Below are 20230 nucleotides of genomic sequence, written 5' to 3' on the forward strand. Positions count from 1 at the left end.
CAGTCAAGGAAGACATTATTTAAGACTGTTACAATAAGGGAGAAAGACCAGAACTCAGTCTGAGCTCAGCTCCACTGAAACAAAAGGGAGGAGAGTTTTAAGTGCTGAGGTGAGGTTTATCTATGGGGTGTGTCCAATACATTTAATTATTTGCAGTGGTTTTTCTCTGTGATTAGGACATCTGTGTGTGCTATTTAGTACCCACCAAAGTTAAGTTCCTACCCCGACAGAGACTGGGAAATTTGGTCTATATTTGGTCTATATGTCCCTCCAGCCTGCCCTGGAGGCCACTTCACTTGCTACCCCAGCACCAAGGGAAAGGGCAGGAGGACGCACAGGCACTGATCCCAAAGCTGCCAATTCGTGTAGGGGCTGCTTTCCAGCGGTCCCCTCTCTGCTCGGCTGGGACCAAGGACTCGGTCCTGTACTGTTAGTTCTCCAACAGCTCTGGGTCCACTGCCCTGCCAATGAGCTCATCACCCTGAAGGCAAACACCTCCAGCCCTCAGACCCCAGGAAGTCCGGAAGTTCCGGAGGGTCTGGCGGGAATCTGCAGTTGTGCTGTCTGAGGTCCTCGCGTCTTGTGCACACAGGCCATCTCTCCAGATTTGTGTGCACCTGTTCCGTTCAGCCATGCCCATTCTTGGCTCACATATTCCAGAGCTGCATCCCAGAAACAGGCCACACGGTGCGTGCTTTGCCTTTGGAGGTTGGCAGCTGAAGGACAGTGCTTGAAGCCCAGCTCTCTATCCAAGGATGGACCTCAGCCAAGTGCTTGATGGGCAGTTACCTGGGCAGACTCTGCCCCTCACCCCGCCGCAGGTGATGGGGGCCAGCACCTGCCAGGAGGTGCCAAACATTTGGCAGCACTATCCCAGCTCCCTTCAGGTTGAGGGTTTCAGTAGCATCTATGGGCTTTGCCCCAGACCTGAGCTGCCCCTTTGCAGCACTCAGCATTACAACAGAAATAAAGTGAGGGTGGGGGGCTGAGTACAATACACTTCTATGGAGGAAGCCTGGGTCTCAATACCCGGGGACCCCCCTTGGTCAGAGCACCCCCATGGTGACCCTGGGACCCAGTACTAAGAATGACCCTGTGTTTGGAGGCACTGCTGCCCCTATCTTAAGTCACATCTCCAGGGACTTAGCCCAGTAGAGCCCCCATACTCCCAGCCAAGGACCCAGCACTGCTGCCTTTAGGGGCATGTCCATTCGGGTCTCTAACCTCAGCAGCCCTGCCTCCGCGGTGGGCACAAGGAGGAGCAACTTGCTGTTAGGGCCCCCTCATCACCTGTCCAGGGCTTGGTTGGACACAAAACCATTGTGCCACCAACCAAGTCATTTTCCTCCGGGTCAGGATCCCTTGGGGTCTAAGAGGTGAATGAATGCTCGCCTGAGTTAATAGTTTCCTGGAGAAGTAGTCAGTGTCCACCTTATTCCCAGGCTGGACCTCAAATGGGCTCCTTTTCAACAAGATACACAAGTGTAGGCCTGACCTCTGTGACCCTGGAGCAAACTGGGCACCCAGAGTTACAGCATTCCATTCCCAGACTCTGCTCTGCAGTTTTCCCCAAAGGTGGGTAGTTTGAGGCTGTTGTCTGTAGACAGAGATCCTTGTCCTGTCCCCTCCAGTCACGAAGCAAGTGGGACCCCTAATACTGCCAACAATAGACTCCTCCCCCTTCCCCATTTTCTGCTAGAACCCTTGTGTCTTCTTTATAACATAATAAAGTCTCCTTCTTGTTCCTTTGCATAATCTCGTATGTCTGTGCTCTGTAGATCGAGGGTGGAAATCTCACCTAGAGGGAATGGGCCTGGCATCAAAGCTTCTGGGCTAGCACCAGCAAGGAAAGCTTTACTTCTGGGATGTGACATATCCCTGAGCAGTTTGCATACATCCCGCTTTAAAAAAGTAAAAGGACTCCCTGAATTACATCTCTTCCCTTCTCCAAAAACAGAGATGAAGGGGAACTATTCCCAGAGGAAACAAGTTAAAATTAGTTCATTTTAAGTATAAAAGATGAAAAGACTTCCAGTTTTTGGTCCAATATGTACGGAGATTAGAGATCATCACTCTTGTCATCACAAGAATTAAAACTGAACAAACTTAATCAACAATTCTTCCTAAGTCCACCAGAGAGTTTAGGTCACAGGGCAAACTATCACCACAAAAACTGAGAGACAGGTGAACACAGAGAACCACAACTTAAAACAGCAGAGGCTTCTGCTGGAGCCAGAATCTTGGTAGCAAAACGTAACCTGTAATTGATGAATTTCAATTATCACTGTGGACAAGCTTGAAGTTAAAAACTCCAGGGGGCTCAGTCTTATGGGGATCTCCACACTTTAATGAGATTTACCTCCAGTAGCCCCACCACATTCTTACAGAGCTGATCAAAGAAAAGTCCTTCATGCTTCCAACAGGGAGAGAAGAAAAGCAACTCCTTTGAAACACACCCAGAGGAGTCTGTTCTTAAGAAATTCTTCCCTCAAGGGAGAATTGTATCAGAGCAATTACTTTGGCTTCTACCAGAGGATAATTGGCCTGGAGAGAGGAAATACCCAAATCTTATCCCACTTAGCTTTCCATGGGAGGAAGGGAGACACCAGCTCCAGCTTTGTCTAGTATTTTCTCACCTACGAGGAAAAACAATCTGAGAAGCACATGTAAAGGTGAAATCCCAGGGACACGGGCTTATTAAAAGACTGAGATCTAATCATAGATCTATAAAATACTTCCCTTCAACACCTTACCACTGAGTTATTAGGGCTCCTGTATCAGAGCAGGATTTCAAATGTGAGAACTTCAAATCTCAGATCTCAATGAAGAGATATCAAGTGAAACTCAAAGAGAACAGGGAAGACAAAATCAACAACAACCAAAAAAACCCGGAAGAAAACAAAGCATCCCAGAGGAAATGATAGCTTCTGACACCTCCAGCTAGTAGTAAGCAGTAAACACAGTTTAACTCCTAGAACATAAAAAACATACTTTGAAGCCCTAGTTACCTCAGTTGTTTTACCCAATACATCAGTCATGTCCAGCTTTCAACCAAAAATTACAAGGCATACTAAAAGGCAAACAAACAAACAAAACAAAACAAACAAACAAACAAACAAAAACCCCACAGATAGAAGAGGCAGAGCAAGCTCAGAATCAGACTGGGATATCACAGAGATTTTGGAATATTAAATTGAGAATTTAAAATAAGTATAATTTATATGCTATGAGCTCCAATGGAAAACTGAGCAGCAGACAAGAACTGATGAGCAGTGTAAACAAGGGGTTGGAAATTCTAAGAGGAAATGGTGGAAATAAAAAAAAAACACCATAACAGAAATGGGGAATGCTTTTGATGAGCTGATGAATAGACTAGATATGACTGAGGAAAGAATCAGTGAACTTGAAGATATGTTAATAGAAGCTTACCAAACTAAAAAACAAAAGAAGACTGAAGAAACTAGAAAAGAATATCCAGGAACTGTGGGACAATTATAAAGGGGATACAGGAAGAAATTTTTTAAAAGGAAGGGAGAAGAAAGAAAAGAAATATTTGAAGTAATAATGGCTAAACATTTTTAACATACATTGAACCATGTGAATCTTAGAGAACACCAGACAAGATGATACCAAGATATATTCAAGCTTCAGAAAAGTCAAAGAGAAAACCCTGAAAGAAGGCAGAAAGAAAAAAATCTTACTGTAGAGGAACTAGTATAAGAACTATACTGCATTTCTCTTCAGAAACCATGCAAGCAAGAAGAGAGTGGAGTGAAATATTTAAAGTGTTGAAGGAAAAAAAAAAAAACACCAACCTAGAATTCTGTATCCATCAAACTTCTCCTTCAAAAGTGAAGGTGAGGGGTGGAGGGTGGGAAGGGATAGACTGGGATTTCAAAATTGTAGAATAGATAAACAAGATTACACTGTATAGCACAGGGAAATATACACAAAATGTTATGATAACTCACAGAGAAAAAAATGTGACAATGACTGTGCATATGTCCATGAATGACTGAAAAATTGTGCTGAACACTGGAATTTGACACAACATTGTAAAATGATTATAAATCAATAAAAATGTTAAAAAAAAGTGAAGGTGAAATAAAGACTTTCTAAGACAAATAGAAAATGAATTTGTCTTCAGTGACCTGTCTTGCAAAAAATGTTAAAGGAAGTTCTTTAGAGAAAGAAAATGATGTAGGCAGAAACTTGGGTCTACATAAAGAAAGGAAGAGTGTTAGAGAAGGTATAAATGACAGTGAAAGAAAATACTTAGTTTTACTAAATATGTGTTTAGTACATTTGGTTTTTACTAAATACTAAATTAATGCTAAATACTAAACTAGTACTAAAAACTAAATACTAAACTAATGCTGAAGTTAATTTACTTTACTAAATTTAGTTTTTACTTTTCTGATTCTTAATTGACCTAAAAAGATTTATTTTGGGCAAAATAATACTTGCAAAAATAAATTTGGTGAAAATAGTTTATGGATAAGTGAAATGTATGACAGAAGGGATAGAAGAGAAGAACAGGGAAAACGCTGTTATAAGGTACTCACACTAACCATGAGGAAATGCAGTATTACTTGATAATGAACTTAGGTTAGCTGTAAATTTAGATTGTTAATTCTAGGGAAACCATTTAAAAATTTAAATAAGAAATACAGTGGGGAGGAGGATATATATAGCTCAAGTGGACGAGCTCGTGCTTAGCATGCACAAGGTCCTGGGTTCAATCCCCAGTACCCCCTCTAAAAATAAACAAGCAAACAAAGAAACAAACAAATAAATCTAATTACCTCCCTCTCCAAAAAACCCAAAGCAAACAGAACTACAATTGATAGGTTAAAAGAGGAGGAAAAAAATGAATTCATATAAATGAACTATTAAATATGTATAACTGAATCACTATGTTGTACACCAGAAACTAATACAACATTGTAAATCAAACAAATAAACAAACAAACAAACAAAACCAGAGGGGCAAAAATAATTTAAAAGAGTGGGAGATGAAAAAGATAGCACAAGAGCAAAGGATACAAAACAGTTACAAATATGGTATCTATTAATCCAGCAATGTCTTTAATAATCAGTCACTTTAAGTATGGTCTAAATACATCAGTTACAAGACAGAGACCATCAGAGTGGATTAAGAAAACTGCCTGTGTAGTTTCCAGACCCTCAAATTCTACTGAGCCCCTTTGCTATCACCTTTCCAGTCCTGAGCCACAGATCCAAATGGGAATTACCAGGAGGCATTCGTAATTCAAAATTCGCTTCCTTGGACAGGTCCTTAGTCCCCTGGCTAGCAGTAGGTGCAAACTAAAGCTATGATCAGGAACCTCTACTTAGCTCTTGAAGATGCTGAAGAATCTGCTGTTAAAGCAATAGCTGCCCAGCAAAAATCCCTAGACTCTCTGGCTGAAGTCGTTTTTGATAATAGGATAACCTTTCATTATCTTTTAACTAAGCAAGGAGGTGATCGTGCTATATTGTAGCTAAAATCACTTGCTGGATTTGGTTTGCCACTTCTGGGGAAGTTGACTCAGCTACATAAGATCACTGAACTAGCCAGTTGTTTTAAGAAAGTGACTCTTTCAATAGGGTCTTTCTTTGACTTATTTGATTCTAACTCATTTGGTCTTGGGGACCATGGCTCCAAAGTGCAAGCCAGATACTGGGAATTGTCCTGCTTATGATAATCGTAAGTCTCCCTGGTGCTTGGCAGTCTCTCAAAATCTTTAAATACTTGCTTACAGCCACTAACCACCAAGCAGATGATCTCCTTCAGACTAGAACATCAGAAAAGAAATGAAAAGAATGACCAACTGAAAGAATGTATACCCGACACTGTGACCTGTAAACACCACAGAGAGATTCAGCGAAAACTTAGAGAACTTCAGAGCGGTAGCTGCGGGCAGCACCAATGCCTTACATTATTATCACATCTCTCAGTTAGGCTCAGAGTCTGATCAGGAGGGAATTGATAAAACCAAGAAAATATGTCCAAGATGAAGTCATTTATGCTAAGCCCCACATCACCTAGACTTAATTATAGTTTTGTCTCTCCCAGAAATGTAATGTTAAACCAATCAGGAATCACTCAATCGGCCCTGGTTAAGTTACTTGGCTGATAGGGGACCCCATACTCTATAGAAAAATGATCTTGGTACAGCCAACCCACTTTTTTGCTAGTCTAACTTCCTTGTTTCCACTCCTTGGAGCTGCTTTACAGCTGTTAGGTTCGATGCTGCTTGAATCATTGAATAAAGTCATTAAAATAGTCAAAATTTACTCAGTTTAATTTTGTTCCTTAACACTAGCCTGGAGTAAAATCCTTGCTTTCCTAAACCTTTGCTTCTTGCTTCCAAGTTTGTGATAATCCTTGCCTTTTTGGAATCGAGGGAATGAAGATTAAACGCTTGACATCTGGGTAGGTGTGGGGTTCTGATACTTATTAATAATGCCCAATGACTTCCAAGTCTAGTCCAAGAAAATGGAAAGAGAAAGAATTTCCAAGTGATGTGTTATGTTAAGCAATCAACTGGAAATCGAATATTGTAATTGTAACAAATAGGGATGCATTTAATAATAAACAATTTAACATAAAATATCACTAACCTGTTACTGCTTTAAAAAAAGATACACCCTTTCCCCCTTGGTGATTACACGTGTTTGAAGAAAATAGTCATCCTCAATCCACCATTTTATTTTCTTAGCTATTTCTTATTACATATACATATTTACAGTTCTTCACATTAAAGTTCCACTAAAATTAGATTATAAGCATTTCTGATATTATAAAACCTTTTTATAGATACTCTGCATAATATTCTGTTGTATGGATGTGACTTTATTTAACCATTCTCTGCTGTTGGACATTTAGGTTGCTTCCATTTTTTTTGGTATCATCAATGATACTTCAATGAAAGGTTTGTACAAGAGTTTTTTTCATACTTCTGAGACTTTCCTTAGGATAGACTTTTAGAAAAGGATTAGAATCAGAAGCAATAAATATTTTTAGTAAACAATCTATGGTTACCGGGGAAGAGGGGGTGGGAAGTGATAAATTTGGCAGTTTTGAGATGTGCAAATGTTAGCCACTCTATATAAAAATAGATTAAAGAAACACATTTCTTCTGTATAGCACAGGGAACTGTATTCAATATCTCATAATAACCTTTAATGAAAAAGTATGAAAACTAATATATGTATGTATATGCATGACTGGGACATTGTATATACACCAGAAATTGACACTTTATAACTGACTATACTTCAATTAAACAAAAAGTAATAAATATTTTTAAGATTCTTGGTTCATATTGCTAAATTACTTTTCTAAAGGTAGAAGACAACTTGCTTGTTTTAAACTTGTATTGTCTTAATTAATTAATTTTTCTTTTTTTTTAATTGAAGTAGTCAGTTTACAATGTTGTGTCAAGTTCTGGTGGACAGGATATTGAAGTTGTATTGCAAATCTCATATAAATTGAATCATTTATTATGCTGTACACCAGAAATTGACACACTGTAAACTGACTATACTTCAATAAAAATAAGTAAATAAATAAATAAAATAAAAATACATGATTGCATGATCTTGTGGGAAAAAAAAAACATTGTTCTAAACATTAAAAATAAATTGAATCATCCAGTGTCCTCTTTTTGTGCCTGATTTAACAGCATCTGTGATATTTACCAGGTTGTTTTCATTTGTCTGTAATTACAGGCATAATTTATTTTATTGCACTTCACAGATATTGTATTTTTTTTAACATATGGAAGTTTCGTGGCAACTGCATTGTCAGATGATGGTTAGCATTTTTTTAGCAATGAAGCATTTTAAATATATGTACTTTTTTAAAGGACATGGTGCTATTACAAACTTAATAAAGTACAGTATATTGCAAACATGACTTCAGCATGCACTTGGAAACCAAGAAACCTTGCGGTGGCCTGGAAAGGAACAGGCACAGTATCTCCGAGGTCTGCCTGAATTTCCTGTTGAGGTGGGAAGCCCCATGAGAAAGACCTGCAGGACCCCCAGGCGGGGCCACTACTCTCCTGTCAGCATCATCTGGTTCCCTGGCCCCGCGTCATTATCTCTCTTTTTGCCTCTGAAATCGCTTGCTTCTAGGAAAGCTGAACCTAGCCCTAAGATTCTGTTGGTTCCCTGAGCTAACTCCTGATTGGTCCATTTCTATCACACCTGATTGGTCCATTTCTACAAAGCTCCTTCCTAATTTGTCAACTTTGTTACACCTTATGATGTTGCAAAGGGTTGACTGGCAGCCTATAAAAGTCTGTGTAAACGGACAGATGGGGTCTGGAGCTTGCAGTGTACTCCTCTGGGCTTGCGGGCATAATAAACCTGAGTTCTCCAACTCTTTGCTGCTTGGTTTCTCTCCCGGATCCAGGTTGTTGTTGCAACTGAGCTGTAACACTGAGCTGTAACACACTTTGCTGCAACACTGTTGCTACATAGCAGCTCATCACAGGACAGTTTATTTACAACTACTAATGGACATTTGGGTTACCAGTGTTTTGTTATTACAAATAAAGCTTCTGAGAACGTTCCAGTGCAAGCCTTTGGTGGGCGTGTGCACTCGGTCCTCTTGGAGAGGACCTGCTGAGTTTCTGGGTGAGGATATGCGTAGCTTCAGTAGACGCAGTTGAAACCGTTTTCCAAGGAGGTTGTACCCTACTGCTGTTTTTGTAACTTGGTCTCCACGTTGAGTGAGGAAAGGAGATAACCTAGAGACATCAGGTAATGAGCAAACTCAAATCTTGTGCTTGACTCAGCTCCGTGACTTCTTTCAAATTCTCGAAATATTGTCAGGCAGGAGTCCTAGTTTCACGGATGAATATTTAGCAACTGCAGCACTGCCACCAAATTTCTTATTCAAACAAATCTTTTATTCAAATTTTGTTAAACGGGGTATTTTTGAGAGCATCAGGCTTAACTCCCAACTTGAGGCCACCTTCCTCCCCACGCAGCGCCAACCTCCCCTCAGCTGGAACAAAGAGCCGCTCAACCGAGCCGCGCGGGGTTCCGGCCAGGCCCCGCCCCTCACCTATACACATGCGCAGACCGAGTCCTACGGAGCCCGGCGACTCTGGCGCGCGTGACGTCGTAGCGTACGCCGGGGCGTGATGACGCAGGACGTGCGCTCGGTGGCTCATAGGGAAGATGGCGGCTACTCTTTTGGAGGAGTGGGATTGAGGGGCGGAGGGAGGAGGCCAGACAGGAGAGACATTCCCAACGGCGAAGACGAACACTTCGCTCGCCATCCATTAGGAGCTCTGCTCAGCGCCAGAGGGTGAGTGCGGCGGTGGCACGGGACCGCTCCCCAGCAGCAGGCGGCGGCACTCTCCGCCATTTTCAAGCTCGGCCGTTGCGTGCTTTGGGGGCCCGGAGGGGCGCCTGGGGACAGGCTGGAAGAGCGGGGAGAATCGACGTCCGGAGGCTCTTTGAGGCGGGTTCGGGCCTTCGGGGAGGGGGCTGGAGGCTTGAGGCGGATCGGGAAAGGAGGCCATGGAAGGACTGAGGCCCTGCCTGGGAACCGGTGGCAACAAGAAGACGTAGGGAGGGTAGGCCACGGATAAAACTGAAGTTTAGAGGAGGAAAGCGCGTTAAACTGAAATTTGGGACGGGAGGGGAGGGATGGGCCGAGAGCTGAATGGAGTGTGGCTTTGAGTGGTTGGTTGGAGGGGTCACGGGAAGTTAGTTAATGCGAAACCGGCCAAACAGCGGAAGGTTTAGCCTCGTAATTATCGTGGCTGGAAGTCGACAATTTTAACAGGGATGGGTCCACAGCTTGACAGTCTAAATAAAAACCCCGCTCCTTTGGAATAGTTCTGTTGCTATTTTGTTTAAGATCATGCTCCCTGCATGTGTCTCTAGTAACTCCCAGCACATCTCTAATTTTAAGTTGCCGTCTGGCAACTAGATATTTAGGATCTTAGAAAGCATTCTTTTTTTTAAAGAAAAAGTGTTGATACTTTGTTGTAACCCTTGTGGTTGGTGGCCCTTCCGGAGAGAGAAGGAGGCGGGTCTTTAGGGAATTCCGTAATTGGACCTGTTTAAATCAAATCAGAAAAGTACGGATTACTTTTAGAAAGCCTGTTAAGAATGTTTTGAAGTAATTTCTACACAGATGACATTAAGTTGACTGGGAACTTTGGAAGACTGTAGAGTATTTACAAAAAGCCAGTGTTGATAGGAATACCTCTTGGGAGCAGTGAGTTGACTTTAAAGCGCACTGTGGATATCTAGTGCACGCAGTATTTTTTGCCTGTGAACGTGATGCAGTGGTTGAACTTTTTAATTCAAAGAAAACTTTTGGAGACTCTTAGTTAAAAAGAAACATGTTAATTGTTCCCCTATGGCATTTTTGTTTTCCTAATCTTAACTGCATTTGACACCCACCTTTTATTACCGTAAAATGCTTTCGTACTTTTTAATTGGTTTCCTTGCCTAGAAGTAACATGCTGTGTCCATTTGAGTTTGTGCTGAGGCTTGAAATTCCGTAATCAGCGTGTTTTGAAATTTGTGGAAAGACCTTATCTTTCTGTATTTATGGGAAGAATTTTGGAAGAAAGTTGGTTTTACAGCACAGTGCTTTAGGAAAAAATAGAGGTTGATGGCTTAACTTGCGTTCTTTGGCTGGTGAAAAATATTAAAAAGAGAGATTTTGCCATCAGTTTTATCCTGACCTAAGGCTTTAATTGTACTTTTAAGGAGCCACTTAAGGTGCTTATTCAGAGCTCTCTTCGCTAGGTAACAAGTCCGTATACTTCTTACATTACTTTGGGAAAAATGTTATTTGATTATTGCTGAAGTTTAAACTGTTTCATGTTTCAGAATAGAAAGTCAGGTAAAGTTTTATAACAAATATATTGGAGATATTAGTGAAAATTTCTCACTTAAGGAAGTATGTAATCCTTTTGAGGTTGCTTACTAAGACAACAGGACTTTTAGATAAATTGGTATTAATTGGTTGGAGCCTGTAGATTAGAAATCTTCATTATCGAAGTGTATTTAATTAAATGTCATAAACTTAGCAGTTGTTTAAGCATTCTAGATTTGTTGTTTAAGATTCCTGATTGTTCTACTTTTCTGCCAGACATTATTCCAGGATTTTATTTGTGTTGAAACTTTTGCTTTTAAGAGATGTTAATTCTGTTTTTCTGTTGAAACAGTGAAAGTTTCTCCGAGACTCTTAAGTAGATAATATCATTGGAAAATCTTAGGCATGTTACTCTCATCCTTTCTGACTCTAGAACATTTTAGTGTTTTCTGGTAGAGTGGCTGACTTAATGTTCGTTTTGTACCTTATATTCGTAATTTCAGTGCTTATAAATTCCCAGAGCTGGGTTGTATTGGAAAGGACATGGGTTTTAGCAGTATACAGACCTAGCTTTGAATGTCAGGCTCACCAGTAACTAGCTTTTTTGCATTTGGTCCATTATACTCTCTGAACTTCAGTTTCCTTGTATATAAAAATGTTAATTATAATGTTTATCTCAAAGGTGAAAGAATGTGTCTAGTACATCGTATGCATTTAGTAAATTTTGTCATTTTACTTTCTGTGACTTGAAGTCATTTTTTTTTTTATTGAGGTGCAGTTTACATGTAACATCTTACTAGTTTCAGGTGTACAACATAATGATTTGATATTAGTATATATTACGAGATGATTACCACAGTAAGTCCATCACCATACATAGTTAACAAATTTCTTTTTCTTGTGATGAGAACTTTTAAGATCTACTCACTTAGAAACTTTTAAATGTGCAATATAGTGTTACTAATTGTGGTCACCATGCTGTGTGTTACATCTACATGACTTATTTATTTTAGAATTGGACAGTTTATACCTTTTGACCCCTTTCCTTCATTTTGCCCATTCTTACCTTTCCCGTTTTCACTTTTTAAAAATTAATTCAGGTATCTTTGTTGAAAACTTACTGATAATCTTGTTCTACTGGTAACTACTCCTTTCCCTGTGTTACTAAATAATTTTGTATATATCTCTACTTAATGTATTTTGATTAGAGTAGTATCTTCTCACTACTCTGTTAGCTCTTTGAAGGCAGGTTCTGTAGTGCCTTGATTTTTGTATTCATAAAACCCAGGCATCATAAAACTGAGGGATGAATGAATTTTCTACAAAATTCTCCTCATGACTCTATTGGGATCCATATTTCACACAGTGCTGGTTTATTTCTGCTCCTTGGCACGCTCTTATGACCTCTTTGCCTGTCTCCCACTTTTCAGACTACGCGTGTCCTGTCCACTCCTCAAAATCCAGCTAAGCCCCATCCCATTAATGAGATCTTCGGTGACTTTTTGTTTATTTACAGCTTTGTGACTGCTTTCTGTTACTTTGTGTCCTGTAGTGCCTGGTACTATGCCTTCTGGGTTTCAAGCTGGTCCTTGGGTGGATTGACAGCTGCGCAGTTGTGCGTTAAGGCTGAGTTTGTTATAGGCGCTTGATCTGTTTACTGTCTCAGTAAGATGCTTTTAAGGAGCAATTTCCCCTTTTTCATATGTGGGATATTCTGGTAACCTTTTTTCTATCTTTATATGTTATGAGAAAATGCAAACATCCAGAAAAGTCGAAAGAGGGACACAGTGAACACCTGTAAGCTTTCATTTAGGTTTATCTGTTACTAACATTTAACTATTTTACTTAAGCTCTCAGTATACCTCTCCCCTCAACAACCAGCTGAAATTAAATGCAGATATCATATGATTGTCCTCTAAATACTTCAGGATGAATCTCTTTAAAATAATGTCATTTTCCTGCACTTTATATCTTTTTTTTTTTGCAAATTAGCTTCCAGCTAAGACCATATAAGAAACACAGTATCATTATTATGCCTAAGACAGCATTAAGTCACTGGCATGGACTTTTTAAAGAATGGTCCAATTTGGGATTTTCTTACTGAATGCTTAAAATGTCATTTAACTTGTTTCTCTATTTTTAAAACTTTCTGTAGATTGGAAGTTAGATATGGAGAGGTTTGATTAAATTTGGATCAAATATTTTGGCAAAAATACTGCATAAGTGATGGATGATAGATAATTTGCGTTGCATTACAGTAGGAAGGACAGAATGTCTGGTTCTCCTGTTTCTAGTGATGACCAAGCCATCAGTAATGTGTTGGGGCTTGCCAGATGTTAGTTTGCCCCAGTGTTTCCAGTGCTGAGTTTACTGGGTTAGTGTGGTGTCCACCAGATTTCTTCGCTGAAAAGGTACATTTTCCCCTGACACCTAATGATTGATGATTGTTGGCCTAGTTGTTTGGTTGGGGATTATAAAAATTGAATGAATGAATTTTCTTAATTCTCATAGTTCTATTATTTGTTTACATTATTAGCTGCTTTCTCTGTCGCCCTCCTTCATGTTTTCAACTTTAAATTTTTGAAATAAATATAAACATACAGAAGAAATGGAATAATAGTATAGAGAACTCTCTTGCACTCTTCCATCCCTGTTCACCAGTTACCATTTTGTCACATTGGCCCTCTCTCTCTGTCTCTTCCTTTCTCCCTATCCCATAGATTTTTTTCTGAACCATCTGGAGTCATTTACAGACACCATGCACCTTTCCACTAGGAACACCATTCTCTTAAATACCCACAGTATTAACAAGTTCTATACATTTAACACTAATACGATTTATCTAATATGCAGATTTCATATTCAGATTTCTCCAGTTGTCCCAGTAACATCCCTTGTAGAGTTTTTTGCCCCTGCAGTTTAGAATCTAGTCTAGAATTGAACATTGTATTTAATTGTATCTCTTTGGTCTTTAATCAGGACCAGTTCTATGGCCTTTTTTTCTTTAATGACTGACATTGTTTTCAAAGAGTATTAGGTTTTTCTGTTTTCTCTTAGTTTTTGGAACATTACTATTTTTTTTTAAATATGTTAGTCAATTGTAGTTATTGTTTTTGATGCTTAAGTTGTCCCAGATTTGGCCAGTGTGAGCCCCTCTTTGAGCTGGCTCTCATGTCCTTTTTGACTGAGGCTAATTAATCGTTGAGGGCTTTCTTGGTTTTTGGAAAAACAAAATAACCCAGGTCCTTCTCATATTTTTGTTACTTGTTTTTCGTATTTTCCTATTTCTCCAAAAAGCCCCACTTTTTTCTGATAGAAAGTGATATTTATAAATTAAGATTTGGGTGCAAGGTGTTATATGTACTGTTACTAAGGTTTCTCAGCTTCTAGGCTCCTTTCAGTGAGCAGAGCTAGGAAACATGTTTTCAAAAATCATCAGTTTATACTGGTATTTTAAATGACAAATCAAAGTTAACATTAGTGGAGTTTGCGACAAAGAAAGTAGACTCAATTTACAATGCCAGTATTATTACTAACAATCCTACTAAGTGCAGATGATTTCTTTTCACTCCTTTTTTTCCTTAAAACGTATTGCACTAAAGATGAACAGTTAAGAGAACTGTGTTAAAAAGTCACTTGAGGGGTAAGGGTATAGCTCAAATGGTAGAGCACATGCTTAGCATGCATGAGGTCCTAGGTTCAATCCCCAGTACGTGTAAAAACCTAATTACATCCTGCCCCCACAATTACCCCCCCCAAAAAAACAAAGCAAAAATTACTTGAGATAACACTTTTTTTTATTTGTTTGCTGTATCAATTTGACTACTTTTGATGATCAGGTTTGACTTTTTGTTCATTTTTCCGGTGTGCTTTTTTCTTCTTGATTTAATTTTAATATGTTTAATATTAACATGGCTTAAAATTTAGTACAGTATTGAAAGAGTACTTAAATCTTGCTTCTTTCTCCAAACTCCCCACTCCCATTCTTACTTGTCCAGTGTATGGTATGTGTATGTGTGTGCATTCTCTTCTCTTTCCTACAAAAGTGGCACACTTAAAAAGAAAAACAACAACTTGTAAACCTTGGTTTTCTTAATTGTAAAGATAATTATCATCTTAACCATTTTTAAGTGTACAGTTCAATAGTGTTAAGTATAATATTCACGTTGTGCCAGAGATCTGAGAACTTTTTTTGTCTTGCAAAACTTTAACTCTCATCCACTGAACAGCTCCTCCCCATTTTTTCCCTTTCCCCAACTCCTGGCAGTAATTCTTCTACTTTATGTTTCTATGAGTTTGACTAGTTTAGATATCTCATATGATTGGAATTATACAGTATTTGTCTTTTTGTGACTGGCTTATTTCACTGAGCATAATGTCCTCAACATTCATCCATGTTGTGGCATGTGACAGGATTTCCTTTTTTTTTTTTTTATCAGCTGAATGTTAGTCCATTTTTTGGTACCACATTTTGTTTATTCATTCACCTGTGGATGGATATTTGGGTTGCTTTCATGTCTTGGCTCTTGTGAATAGTGCTGTTATGAACATAGGTGTGCAAATATCTCTTTGGGACCCTTTTAATACATACTCAGAAGAGGGATTGCTGGGTCATGTGGTAGTTTTATTTTTAATTTTTTGAGGAACCTCCATCTTGTTTTCCACGGTGGTTTGCACCATTCTACAATCCTGTTAACACTGCAGAAGGGTTCCAATTTCTCCACATCCTCACCAACTCTTACTCCCTATATTTTGATAGTAGCTGTTCTAATGGATGTGAGGTGATATCTCATGGTTTCATTTTGCATTTCTCCAATGATAAATGATGCTGAGCATCTTTTTCATATGTTTGTTGGTTATTTGTATATTATCTTTGGAGAAAAGTCTCTTTAAGCTCTTTGCCCAAATTTTAATTGGGTTATTTGATTTTTTTTGTTGTTGAGTTGTTGGAGATCTTCATGTGTCCTAAATATTAACCCCCTATCAGATTTGCAGACATTTTCTCCCATTCTGTAGGTTACCATTTCACTCTGTTGATTGTGTTCATTGCTGCACCAAAATTTTTAAGATTGATATCGTCCCATTTGTGTGTGCGAGCCTTGTTTTTTCCTACAAACATATTCAAAAAATCATTCCGTATCAATCTAGAGCTTCCCTCCCTGCACAACTCCCCCCCAACCCCCAAGTGATAAATAATAAGAAACATGTATTTGGTCTGTCTAGTTTCTGGCATAGAGCTCCTGAAACCGTTGGAATGTCCTTACTGATTATAGTGAGAAAGGTGTCTTGATATTCATAACAAACCCCATTTAATCACATTTGAGTTTGTGTTAGTGAGGTGACTTTTGGAAAGCACCTAAGGGTGAAGGCTGATTGTCAGGGAAACCATATGTGGTTAGAGGGTTGGAACTTTCAGCCCAGCCCCTTGGCTTCTAGGAGAGGAGGGACTGGACGTTGAATCTATTGCCAGTGATTAGTTAATAATGCCCAGGTAATGAAGCCTCCATAGAAAAGAAAGGACAAGGTTCGGAGGGCGTCTGGGTTGGTGAACACGTGGAGTCGTGGGCTTTGAGAACATCAGCACTCTGAGTCCCTCCGTGTCTTGCCTTGTGCATCTCTTCCACCGGGCCTGTGCTCAGCTTATCTTCTCTCTTAATAAACTGGGCAGTCTAGTCAGTAAAACATTTGGGTTGTTTTCACTTTTTGGTTCTTGTGAATAATGCTGCTATGAACATTCCTGTACAAGTTTTTGTGTGCACATAATGCTTTTAGTTCTCTTGGAGGTATACCTAGGAGTGGAATTGCTGGGTATTATGCTAATTCTATGTTTAGGATTTAGGGTAATTCCAAACTCTTTTCTCTGCACTATTTTGCATACTCACTAGCAGTATTTGAGGGTTCCAGTTTCTCCACATACTCACCAAACTTGTTACTTTTCCCTTTTTTTGGTTAAAGTAGCCCTAGTGGATGTGAAGTACTCTCTCATTGTGATTTTTTTTAAACTTTTTTTTTGGGGGGTAATTAGGTCTATTTATTTATTATTAGTTGTTGTTTTTTAAATAGAGGTACTGAGGATTGAACCCAGGACCTTGTGCATATTAAACATGCACTCTACAATTTGAGCTATATACATTTGCTGTATTTAATGCGTCTATACTTTTTGGACCCCATGGGAATCTGATGAAAGTTGTATACTTCTTTCCAGAAAAAATGTAAATATCCATATTAGAATTCTACAAACAATTGATTTTCCCAACCAGAAGTGTAGATTATTGTCCATGGGTATAAATATGAATATAAGTTTGATTGTATGGTTAGAAAACTATAGTGAGTTTGACTTTGTGGTTAGAAATCAATAATCTTTAGTTTTAGCTCTAATAAAAGTAGTTTTACTTAACAGTACTGAGCCTTTATAAAGAGAAGACTCATCAAAAATAATGAAGGAGGGAGGATGATATAGTTCAAGTGGTAGGGCACATGCTTAGTATACACAAGGCCCTGGGTTCAATTCCCAGTACCTCCTCTAAAAATAAAAAGTAAACCCCTTTCCCACCAAAGAAAGTATAAAATAAAATAATTTAAAAAATTTTATTAACTTAAAAAAAACAATGAAGGACACGTGTTTCAGTGGTGAATTTTTTTAAACTTCACTCTTAGGTATTTGGTTAACTCTGTTTATCATATCTGTAATAACCACTGTTACTTTTGAAACTCAGACTGACTTGTTCAGAGGGAAATACCAGAGTAAGACAGTATGTTTCGTAGGGTAATTAAAGACACCACAAATACCAAAGACTGAGGAACTAATTAATTAGGCTTTTAGGCCAGTGTGGGTAATAAAACCAGAAACTGTGAAGCGGCATTCAAAGCCTGTACACATAGTTTGTGATTTTATCTTACTGTTGATAAATTGGAACTATTCACAGCCATCTCTTTAGGTTTGTTCCTTTGGTAATGATTGTCTTTGTGTATTCTGTTAAATGCTTTTACCTTCAATTTAGTTGTTAAGCCAAGTTTTAAAATGAGCTGAGAGAAACTGGAACATTGTTTGCTGCTCCCCGTATAATCCTGAAGTTTTAGAATTATTTTACTTTTAGAGATCATCCCATCTAGACCGTTAAGGAACAGGGTCGAGGAGACTAAATTTGTTCATCGTTACACAGTTAGTGGAAGAATCCAAGTCCCCTGAATACAAGTTTAATGTTCTTTTCTCCACCTTTACAAAAGACAAAACAAAAAGCAAACTCCAAACATCTCGTAGTATAAGTTGGAAGAGTTTTTTGGTTCATTGTCTTTGAGAGAGAGCTAAAATTTTAACAGTTACATGCCCAGAAAAATCTAAAATAGAAGAACCTTCCATCAGGAATACATTCACATTATTTTGTGGTCTTGAAGTTGTCATATCTAGCTTTGTTCAAAATTGATTACCAGCTAGGACTTTGGTGTGTTTGTTTTAATAACCTAATGATTTTCAGCCTTTAAATCTGCCAGATAATTGTAGAATTTGGCAGAATATTTCTTGATAAATTTTACCCACACGTATCACACCCCTAGTATGTAGACTGTGCCTCTTTCACATGTTTCAGGTACTCAAATTGTAGTTGATATTATTAGAGAGCTTTTCACCCACATTTTCTACCCACAATGCTCATTTCCAGCTATGGTTTTTTACACTAATTTTGTGCCCAGAGTAATCATTTCTGGTACTGTGCTGAAACTGCACGTAACACTACTTTAGTAGCATTTTTTTATAAGTTATTTTTCTTTTGCATTTATTCATTCATTCATTTCTTTATATACTATGTACATGTGTTTTAAAAAGTGAAAGGTAGAAGAGAATGTATAGTGATCTGTCTCCTCGGTACTGCTGTCCTCCAGTCCTATTTTATCTGTTTGGTAGCCACAGTTAGCAGTCTGTTGTGAATTCTTCCAGAGATACTTTGGGTTGTATATAGCAAACGCATTTACTACAGATGTGTATATGTCCCTCTTTTTGGTTCCTTTTCACGTACACAGTAGTAGTCTATACAGTGTTCTGTACTTTTTTTTCACTTAACAGTGTATCTTGGAGATCCTAAATAGAACTACCTTCTTTATAAGAGTTGCATAATTGTTGTGTGGGTATTTCATGATTTTCTTTAACTAGCCCTCTATTTGGTAGACATGAGTGGTTTCCAGTCTTCTGTTACTAAAAACGGTGCTCCACTGAATAACCTCGTGCATGCGTTTGTGCACGAGTGAGCGTGTATGTAGGAGTAAATTCACAGAAGTGCAGTTGCTTGATCACAGTATGTGCACTATCAGTGTGTGAATATGGTGGTTTTTCTCACACCCAACCACCACTTGTATTATCATAGTTGTTGCTTTCTTGAATGGTGTTGCTTCCCAGAGAGTGTGAGTCATTCCTCAGCATGAGTAACAAGGGGAACGTAAAATCACTAATTTGCCCCTTTTTGATAATTTTCATGTGCTATACATACCTGGGATGATTCATCATTGCTGTAATAGTGGCTTCTATACTTTTTGGACCCATGGGAGTCTGATGAAAGTTGTATACTTCTTCCCAGAAAAACGTAAATATCCGTATTAGAATTCTACATGCAACTCTGAGGTAGGGAGGGTCATTGAATTCCTTTTGCCCGTTTATGTATCCATAGACCCCAGTTATAGCTTCTGCTTTATGTGATACATGTAAACTTTCATATAGGTTATCATGATGGGCATTTCAGAATCTAGCTTCAGTATATGAACTTTAGGTTTCCAGCATCTTTCTCTGCTGCTCCCTCTCCCCCACCCCACCATTTAAAAAACTGTATACACTTAAAATGAATACAATGTTATCATTCAGTTATATCTCAACCCCCCAAAAGCCCTCAATATTTCTCTTTTACTTCCGCTTGCTGTTTCCTCTGTCTAGAATTGCCCCTCCTCCCCTTCTCCACTTGATGTATTCTTTCTTTAAGCATCCTAAAAGTTATTTCATCTGAAACATTTCTGTTTCACATCTGTGCTCCCCTACCTGTTCTTGTTTCTCCCCATAGCACTCCCTCTCATAGCAAAATATTTAATGTACATGGGTAAGAAGATTTCATATCGTCAAGTTGTCAGTTCTTCCCAGCTTGTTATGTAGATTCAACGTGATACCAGTCAAAATCCCAGCACTTACTTTGTGGATATTGATAAACGAAGTTCCTTTTATTCAGATAAGTAACATCAATGACTATTAAATGAATGGTTACTGGGGAACAGAATATTCACACAATTCTTAAGTATTTACCGTACGGTATTAAACATTTTAGATATACAGAAAAGTTGAAGAAAGAAGTTAATACCATATACTTGCCTCCTAAATTCAACACTTGTTATAGTTTT

At 38.6% G+C, this 20230-nt stretch overlaps 1 protein-coding gene across 3 annotated transcripts in view; it reads left to right on the forward strand.

Moving 5' to 3' along the window:
• Window positions 1-9164: 9164 nt before the first annotated feature.
• The window catches only part of WDR33 (WD repeat domain 33), a 90541-nt gene continuing 79475 nt past the window's right edge, over window positions 9165-20230 (forward strand). For all 3 annotated transcript variants that reach the window (XM_072960791.1, XM_072960792.1, XM_072960793.1), the window contains exon 1: window positions 9165-9328. The gene's annotated coding sequence lies outside the window, so the exon portion shown is untranslated. The remainder of the gene's footprint in view (window positions 9329-20230) is intronic.

This window comes from Vicugna pacos, chromosome 5 (assembly GCF_048564905.1).
Source record: "Vicugna pacos chromosome 5, VicPac4, whole genome shotgun sequence".
Taxonomy (NCBI): Eukaryota; Metazoa; Chordata; class Mammalia; order Artiodactyla; family Camelidae; genus Vicugna; species Vicugna pacos.